Below are 9,575 nucleotides of genomic sequence, written 5' to 3'. Positions count from 1 at the left end.
GATACCTTGCCATCGGCAAGTGTTACAGCAACCCAAGTAATTCTATTGTGGATGACAGTCTTTAGTAGAAGTTTCTACGCAATCCATGGTGGAGGGTACATAAGTTTCGGCCTGGTCGAACTTCCGGCCGTATATACTTGTTATTCTTAACATCCTATCACCCAAATTAGACATGCATTGAAAAATTTAAAAAAGATATACACTCAAAGGCACAATTTTATGTCAGAACTTCAATGAAACTTTTTCGGAATTTCAATGAAAATGTTCCATACTTTTTATGAAGAAATTTTAAAATTACAACACTGAAGAAAAGCATTTCCGGTTCCAAAGATTTTGTCCACTTTACAAATTTTGGTATTGATTCCGAGCTAAAGAAGCGGAGAATACAAATAAGGATACTTTTATGACACAATTCTCTTTTAAATTAAAATTTTGTGTACTTGCTTCTAGGAAGCAAATTTTAACTTTTCATTTTTTCAGATTTTTTTCGTGATACGATATCAAAGTCATATAAAAACGAGTTAATTATATTTTCCAAATTAAAACTCGACTTCGAGTAGAAATTAGGCTATGTTTCAAGTAAAAAACGTCTTTAAAATAAAGTGTTGAAAAGCATGTCCTATATTTGAAAAATTTTTTTCTTTGTATTCAAGATGCAAAAAATCAACAAATTTAAAGACAATTTCATTCATTTTAAAGAATTTTTCTGAATTATTAAAGTCAAGTTGACCTTAGCCCAAACATTTTTTCTTTCATGTTATGATATCCATGTTTAAGTGAAATCACTTAATTATAAGGACAATACGACTGCATTGAAAAGTTTATCGACTTTTGGACAAGGAAAAAAACTTTAGATTAGAGAAATGCGTCTTCTATGCTAAGCAAAATTTGGATTCGTATTATAAAGACATGAAATCTTTGACCTTACGACAATTTTTTTTTTTCAGTTAATAGACAGACAGACGGGCATCATTATGTAGTCTTAGAATTTTACCCTTATCATGAATTTATACACTTTATATAGTCGGAAATCGATTTGTCGATGTCTTGCAAACGTAGTGCTAAACTTATTTTACCCCCCAAAACACAATGACTTATTTAATTAACCTTTCGAGGGGTGGTAAGGTCCATGTGGATGTGTTTGACTTGTATAACTTCTGTACTCGTATTTTACCTGATCTCAAGCATGAGAGTTTTTAACATATTTTTATACCCTTCACCACTACTGTGGTACAGGGTATAATAAGTTTGTGCATTTGTATGTAACGCCAAGAAGGGAAATTCTGAGACCCATCGTTTAGTATACCGATCGTCTTAGAATTAAATTCTGAGTCGATTTAGCGATGTCCGTCTGTCTGTCTGTCCGTCCGTCTGTCTGTCTGTCTGTTCATGTATTTTTGTGCGCAAAGTACAGGTCGCAGTTTAAGTCCGATCGTCCTCACATTTGGCACAGGGTCGGTTTGGGGAACAAAGACGGTCGCTATTGATTTTGGAAAAAATCGGTTCAGATTTAGATATAGCTGTCATATATATTTATCCCCGATTTGGTTATAATTGGCGTGTTTATCAACCGATGTTCTTCAAATTCCGTACATCCCAATATTTTATGAGTCTCGAAAAACTTGCAAAATATTATCCAAATCGGTTCAGATTTAGATATAGCTCCCATATATATCTTTCGACCGATTTAGACTCATATGGCAACAGAGGCCAAAGTTTACTACCGATTTTCGTGAAATTTTGCACAGAGAATAGAGTTGGTATTCTTCCAATGCTTGGTAAATTTGATTGAAATCGGTTCATATTTAGATATAGCTCCCAAATATATCTTTCGTCCGATTTGCACTTATATGACCTCAAAAGCCAGAGTTTTGTCCTGACTTGCTTCAAATTTTGCACGAGAGGTACGTTTAACGGTGTCATTATGTGTGCCAAATTTGGTTAAAATCGGTTCAGATTTAGATATAGCTCCCATATATATCTTTCGTCCGATTTGGACTTATATGGCCTCAAAAGCCAGAGTTTTGCCCTGAATTACTTCAAATTTTGCACAAGGAGTACGTTTAGTAGTATCGGTAAATGTGTCACATTTGGTTGAAATCGGTTCAGATTTAGATATAGCTCCCATATATATCTTTCGTCCGATTTGGACTTATATGGCCTCAAAAGCCAGAGTTTTGCCCTGAATTACTTCAAATTTTCACAAGGAGCACGTTTAGTAGTATCGGTAAATGTGTCATATTTGGTTGAAATCGGTTCAGATTTAGATATAGCTCCCATATATATCTTTCGTCCGATTTGGACTTATATGGCCTCAAAAGCCAGAGTTTTGCCCTGAATTGCTTCACATTTGTCACATGGAGTACGTTTAATAGTATCGGTAAGTGTGCCAAATTTGGTTGAAATCGGTTCAGATTAGATATAGCTCCCCTATATATCTTTCGCCCGACTTACACTCATATGATCACGGAGGCTATAGTTATACTCCAGTTACGTGAAATTTTGCAGAGGTTGCAGAATTATTATTCTAACTATGCATGTCAAATTTAGTCAAAATCGGTTCAGATTATATATAGCTCCTATATATACGTACACCAGAGTTGAGGAAATATGGTAGACCGTTTCATATTTTAGACCCATTTTCAATGAGATTTTCCTCCAATCGATTGGATAGTTTCCACAGAGAATATATTTAATATGATATTTAAGTGTGTCAAGTTTGATCTAATTTGGTTCAGATTTAGATAAAGCCTCCATATATTCGTTTTTTCCGGTTTATACAAATATGGCCAAAATTCCCACACTTGACACAAAATTCTGTGATGATTTCCCCATATCTTAGTCATATCCTAAACACTGTAATGCCAGAATTTCCACAGAACGGTTGAGTTTTAAATAAGGCTTCAAGTCGCCCGAATTGACCAAATAATATCACAACCCACACTTGGGCATATATCTTGGCGGGATCTAACCAATATCCTTGTAAAATCGCCACTGCTAAGTAGCAAAAATTTTAAATCTTACTAAAATTGCCCTATATCTCGAATACATATGTATCACCTGATAAATCATAAATGCTCTTTTGTGCAATTGCATTAAAATTTCTCTCACTTCATATTTCCCATATTTATACCCTGCTCCACACTGTGGAACAGGGTATTATAAGTTAGTGCATATGTTTGCAACACCCAGAAGGAGACGAGATAGACACATGGTGTCTTTGGCAAAAATGGTCAGGGTGGGCTCCTGAGTCGATATAGCCATGTCCGTCTGTCCGTCTGTCCGTGAACACATTTTGTAATCAAAGTCTAGGACGCAGTTTTAGTTCAATCGCCTTCAAATTTGGCACAAGTATGTGTTTTGGCTCAGAATAGATCCCTATTGATTTTGGAAGAAATCGGTTCAGATTTAGATATAGCTCCCATATATATATATTTCGCCCGATATGGACTTATATGGCCCCAGAAGCCAGAGTTTTACCCTAAGTGGCTTAAAATTTTGCACAAGAAGAACAATTAGTACTATAGTCAAGTGTGACAAATTTCATTGAAATCGGTTCAGATTTAGATATAGTTCCCGTATATATCTTTCGCCCGATATGCACTAATACGGTCCCAGAAGCCAGAGTTTTACCCCAATTATGTTGAAATTTTGCACTGGGAGTAGAATTAGCATTGTAGCTATGCGTGCCAAATTTGGTTGAAATCGGTTCAGATTTAGATATAGCTCCCATATATAGCTTTCGCCCGATTTACACTCATATGACCACAGAGGCCAATTTTTTGCTCCGATTTAGTTAAAATTTTGCACAGAGAGTAGAATTAGCATTGTAGCTATTCGTGCCAAATTTGGTTGAAATCGGTTCAGATTTAGATATAGCTCCCATATATATGTTTTTCGGATTTCGACAAAAATGGTCAAAATACCAACATTTTCCTTGTAAAATCGCCACTGTTTAGTCGAAAAGTTGTAAAAATGACTCTAATTTTCCTAAACTTCTAATACATATATATCGAGCGATAAATCATAACTAAACTTTTGCGAAGTTTCCTTAAAATTGCTTCAGTTTTAAATGTTTCCCATATTTTTTTTACTAACATTGTGTTCCACCCTAGTACATTAGCCGACTTAAATTTTGAGTCTGTAGATTTTGTAGAAGTCTATCAAATTCTGTCCAGATCGAGTGATACGTAAATGTATGTATTTGGGACAAACCTTAATATATAGCCCCCAACACATTTGACGGATGTGATATGGTATCGAAAATTTGGATCTACAAAGTGGTGCAGGGTATAATATAGTCGGCCCCGCCCGACTTTAGACTTTCCTTACTTGTTTTTTATTAACATTGTGTTTTATCCCAAGGCGTTAGCCGATTTAAATTTTAATTCTAGAGTTTTTGTAAAAGTACAAAAAATTGTCTCCATTAGAACTATTTGTATCTGGAAATGCAAACCTTTATATAGCTCCGAGCAAATTTGAAGTAGTTGAGATGGTAACACAAATGTTGTCTTTATAGCGGTGAAGGGTATAATATAGTCGGCTCCGCCCGACTTTAGACTTTACTTAATTGTTTTTTTTATTTGGAAATTCCTATTATATTATTTATTTATATTATTTAGAAAATTTATTTTGTTTTTTTGTAAAACAGCATAAAATGGCGTATTTGTATATATCACTTCAAAACAAATTTTTGTGAGTGAAAATTATGTCCATCTGTAAAATATCATTTTGGTATATACATTAAATGCCAAGACTTATGAATAACTTCCATTTTTTTTGCTAGTTTTTAATTAAAAATATGATTGAAGTATTTAGCAACGAAATTTTAATTAAATTTTGAAGAAGTTCTTTAAACTATTTCTTGTGAATGTCTGGGGGAGCATAGATGCCTATCAATGATGACTCAACCTTACAAATCTGCGGAGAGTGTGTATCTGACACACCTGAACAATTGAAGTCCATACGAATAATTTCCCAAAAAACTCGGATGCTATAGCATCATTGCTTCATTTAGAAGGAATCCATAAAAACTGAACAACCACAACAACAAATGAAATATTTAGTATTCGAACTTTTGTTGTGTTCACTTCAATATTTTTTTTTTTTCAAGCACAAAAAAAAAACTAAAATAGGAAAAAGGACGATATATAATCAATATCTTCCTTATGATTCTCAACCATACGCAAAAGCCAATCATGGTCCCTGAAAACAAAGAGGCTGCTGAATAAAACTCATGCCAAGGACATTGTGGTAAGTCGGGGAGGAGTAGGAGGAGAGGATAGATCGAACCTAGTCGTATATGCAAAACGCGATGCGCACTACAAACTTTTGTTGATTGCAAAATATTTTTGCTCCTTTGTTTCGGAATATGGAAATTCTGGAATGGTGAAACAGCAGAGGCAGCATTAAAAACTGCCTGTCTGCCTGCCTGTATGGCTGTATGGCAGTCTGCCTCCCTTGGTGAATGGTCAAGCAGCACCTACATGAACAATCGAAATGGCAGTAACTATGCCTGAACTAAAGGTAAACTCATCAAAAACTGACCAATATGCATTCATATTGGCAAACAGAAAGAGATGGACGTATACAGGAAGTTCAGAATCCTTGCCATAGGCCTGTTTACATATTCAATGCACAAATACACATACTACCCACCTTTCTCTCTTCACACACACACGCGTACACATATGCATACATATATCCTTACCCACAATTTTTCTGTAAATGAAAAACTGACCAAATCTCTGAATATACTCGAACTCCAATGCGTCCTAGCCACTCAAACTAGTCGCCTAGCATACCAGCTAGCCCCTCAAACCATGAAGGCTGGCATATGTTCGGGGTATACATCATCACATGCATACATGAAGAGCACATCCGCACATCCTTGCCATCGAAGGCAGCAAAGTTCAAAACGAATTCGACAGAAATGCGGACGAGCAAAAAAAGCAAAACAAACACGGGAATAGAAAAAAAAATCCTAAAACTACATAAAAACAAGGACTATAGTCCTGGGTTTTTTCCTCCATCCAGCATTACTCGGCGAAAGAGATAGTAATACTTGACCATTTGGAGAGTGGAGTAGTCAAGGGGCACATCTGATGTTTGCATTCATTTGGTGGTCCTATGTATGAAACACGATCGAATCTTTGGTCGGTTGGTTAGTCAACATCCATGTATTCCAATCTGGATGTAGTGGGTGTATGTGTTAATTAATAAAAAACCAAAATCTTTACATGCTTGAAAGGCAGGGGGACGGCAGGCAGGTGGGTTGGCAGATGATTTTTTGTTTTTGTATTATTTCAGGAGGCTGTGTTGTCTATCGTTGAATGTTGACTGGAATTGCGTGTCCAGTTGGATGGAAGAAGGAGTTCGATTGCAGATAGTCCTATCACTGATGCTCACCTCTTTTCCCATCCCCTGGCATATCAAGAATACATTTTGTTTTTGTTGTTGCTTTATTTAGAGTTTTTCATTTGGTTTTGATTTTTTTGTTCGGCTACATAGTAAAATTTCGAGTGAGTAGAATTGATGAAAACTTAATGCCAGTTCAATGATTTGAAGTACCAAAAAAAGGGATTCCAAATGTCATTAGCATTTGCCAATACAAATGAAATACTGATTGCGTTATTTTGTTTTAAATAAAAGTCCTTTTTCATCCTATGACCCCCATGGCTAATGGATGGTTGGCTGGCCCCACACAAAAAAAAAACGGAGATTTCCATATTGGCAATAATGAAAGCCAACAAAAAGGATATTGGTAACTACAAAAATTTTAAAAGCCTTAAAATGAAATTAGACAAGGGAAGAGAAGTCAATAAGGACGGTGGCAGGGCAGAAGTTAATCTTCATGAAAAAAGATTTAAACCATTTGGTTTGTCTATGGAAAAGTTATCCTAACTATAAACAAACAAGTAAGGAAAGTCTAAAGTCGGGCGGGGCCGACTATATTATACCCTGCACCACTTTGTAGATCTAAATTTTCGATACCATACCACATCCGTCAAATGTGTTGTGGGCTATATATAAAGGTTTGTCCCAAATACATACATTTAAATATCACTCGATTTGGACAGAATTTGATAGACTTCTACAAAATCTATAGACTCAAAAGTTAAGTTGGATAATGCACTAGGGTGGAACACAATTTTAGTGAAAAAACAAGTAGTAAAGTCTAAAGTCGGACGGAGCCGACTATATTATAGCCTTCACCACTATAAAGACAACATTTGTGTTACCATCTCAACTACTTCAAATTTGCTCGGAGCTATATACAGGTTTGCATTTCCAGATACAAATAGTTTTAATGGAGACAATTTTTTGTACTTTTACAAAAACTCTAGAATTAAAATTTAAATCGGCTAACGCCTTGGGATAAAACACAATGTTAATAAAAAACAAGTAAGGAAAGTCTAAAGTCGGGCGGGACCGACTATATTATACCCTGCACCACTTTGTAGATCTAAATTTTCGATACCATATCACATCCGTCAAATGTGTTGGGTGCTATATAAAGGTTTGTCCCAAATACATACATTTAAATATCACTTGATTTGGACAGAATTTCATAGACTTTTACAAAATCTATAGACTCAAAATTTAAGTTGGCTAATGCACTAGAGTGGAACACAATTTTAGTAAAACACAAGTAAGGAAAGTCTAAAGTCGGGCGGGGCCGACTATATTATACCCTGCACCACTTTAATTTTCTAATACCATATCATCTAAATTTTCGATACCATATCACATCCGTCAAATTTGTTGGGTGCTATATATAAAGGTTTGTCCCAAATACATACATTTAAATATCACTATATCTATAGACTCAAATTTTAAATCGGCTAATGCACTATGGTGGAACACAATGTTAGTAAAAAAAAATATGGGAAACATTTAAATCTGAAGCAATTTTAAGGAAACTTCGCAAAAGTTTATTTATGATTTATCGCTCGATATACGTGTATTAGAATTTTAGGAAAATTAGAGTCATTTTTAAAATTTTTCGACTAAGCAGTGGCGATTTTACAAGGAAAATGTTGGTATTTTGACCATTTTTGTCGAAATCAGAAAAACATATAAATGGGAGCTATATCTAAATCTGAACCGATTTCAACCAAATTTGGCACGCATAGCAACAATGCTAATTCTACTCCCTGTGCAAAATTTCAACTAAATCGGAGTTAAAAATTGGCCTCTGTGGTCATATGAGTGTAAATCGGACGAAAGCTATATATGGGAGATATATCTAAATCTGAACCGATTTCAACCAAATTTGGCACGCATAGCTACAATGCTAATTCTACTCCCTGTGCAAAATTTCAACTAAATCGGAGCAAAAAATTGGCCTCTGTGGACATATGAGTGTAAATCGGCCGAAAGCTATATATTGGAGCTATATCTAAATCTGAACCGATTTCAACCAAATTTGGCACGCATAGTAACAATGCTAATTCTACTCCCTGTGCAAAATTTCAACTAAATCGGAGTTAAAAATTGGCCTCTGTGGTCATATGAGTGTAAATCGGGCGAAAGCTATATATGGGAGCTATATCTAAATCTGAACCGATTTCAACCAAATTTGGCACGCATAGCTACAATGCAAATTTTACTCCCTGTGCAAAATTTCAACCAAATTGGGGTAAAACTCTGGCTTCTGGGACCGTATTAGTCCATATCGGGCGAAAAATATATATGGGAGCTATATCTAAATCTGAACCGATTTCTTTCAAAATCAATAGGGATCTATTCTGAGCCAAAACACATACTTGTGCCAAATTTGAAGTCGATTGGACTAAAACTGCGACCTAGACTTTGATTACAAAAATGTGTTCACGGACAGACGGACAGACGGACATGGCTATATCGACTCAGGAACCCACCCTGAGCATTTTTGCCAAAGACACCATGTGTCTATCTCGTCTCCTTCTGGGTGTTGCAAACATATGCACTAACTTATAATACCCTGTTCCACAGTGTGGAGCAGGGTATAAATATGGGAAACATTTAAATCTGAAGCAATATTAAGGAAACTTCGCAAAAAGTTTATTTATGATTTATCGCTCGATATATATGTATTACAAGTTTAGGAAAATTAGAGTCAGTTTTACAACTTTTCGACTAAACAGTGGCGATTTTACAAGGAAAATGTTGGTATTGTGACCATTTTTGTCGAAATCAGAAAACATATATATGGGAGCTATATCTAAATCTTAACCGATTTCAACCAAATTTGGCAGGCATAGCTACAATGCTAATTCTACTCCATGTGCAAAATTTCAACTAAATCGGAGCAAAAAATTGGCCTCTGTGGTCATATGAGTGTAAATCGGGCGAAAGCTATGTATGGGAGCTATATATAAATCTGAACCGATTTCAATCAAATTTTGCACACTTGACTATACGACTAAGTGTTATGCTAATACAAAATTTCAAGCAAATATGGGAGCTATATCTAAATCTGAACCGATTTCAGTAAAATTTGCCACACTTGACTATAGTACTAATTGTTCTTCTTGTGCAAAATTTTAAGCAAATTAGGGTAAAACTCTGGCTTCTGGGGCCATATAAGTCCA

Source organism: Haematobia irritans, chromosome 3, assembly GCF_050003625.1.
Source record: "Haematobia irritans isolate KBUSLIRL chromosome 3, ASM5000362v1, whole genome shotgun sequence".
NCBI lineage: Eukaryota > Metazoa > Arthropoda > Insecta > Diptera > Muscidae > Haematobia > Haematobia irritans.
This window is presented reverse-complemented; position numbering follows the sequence as displayed.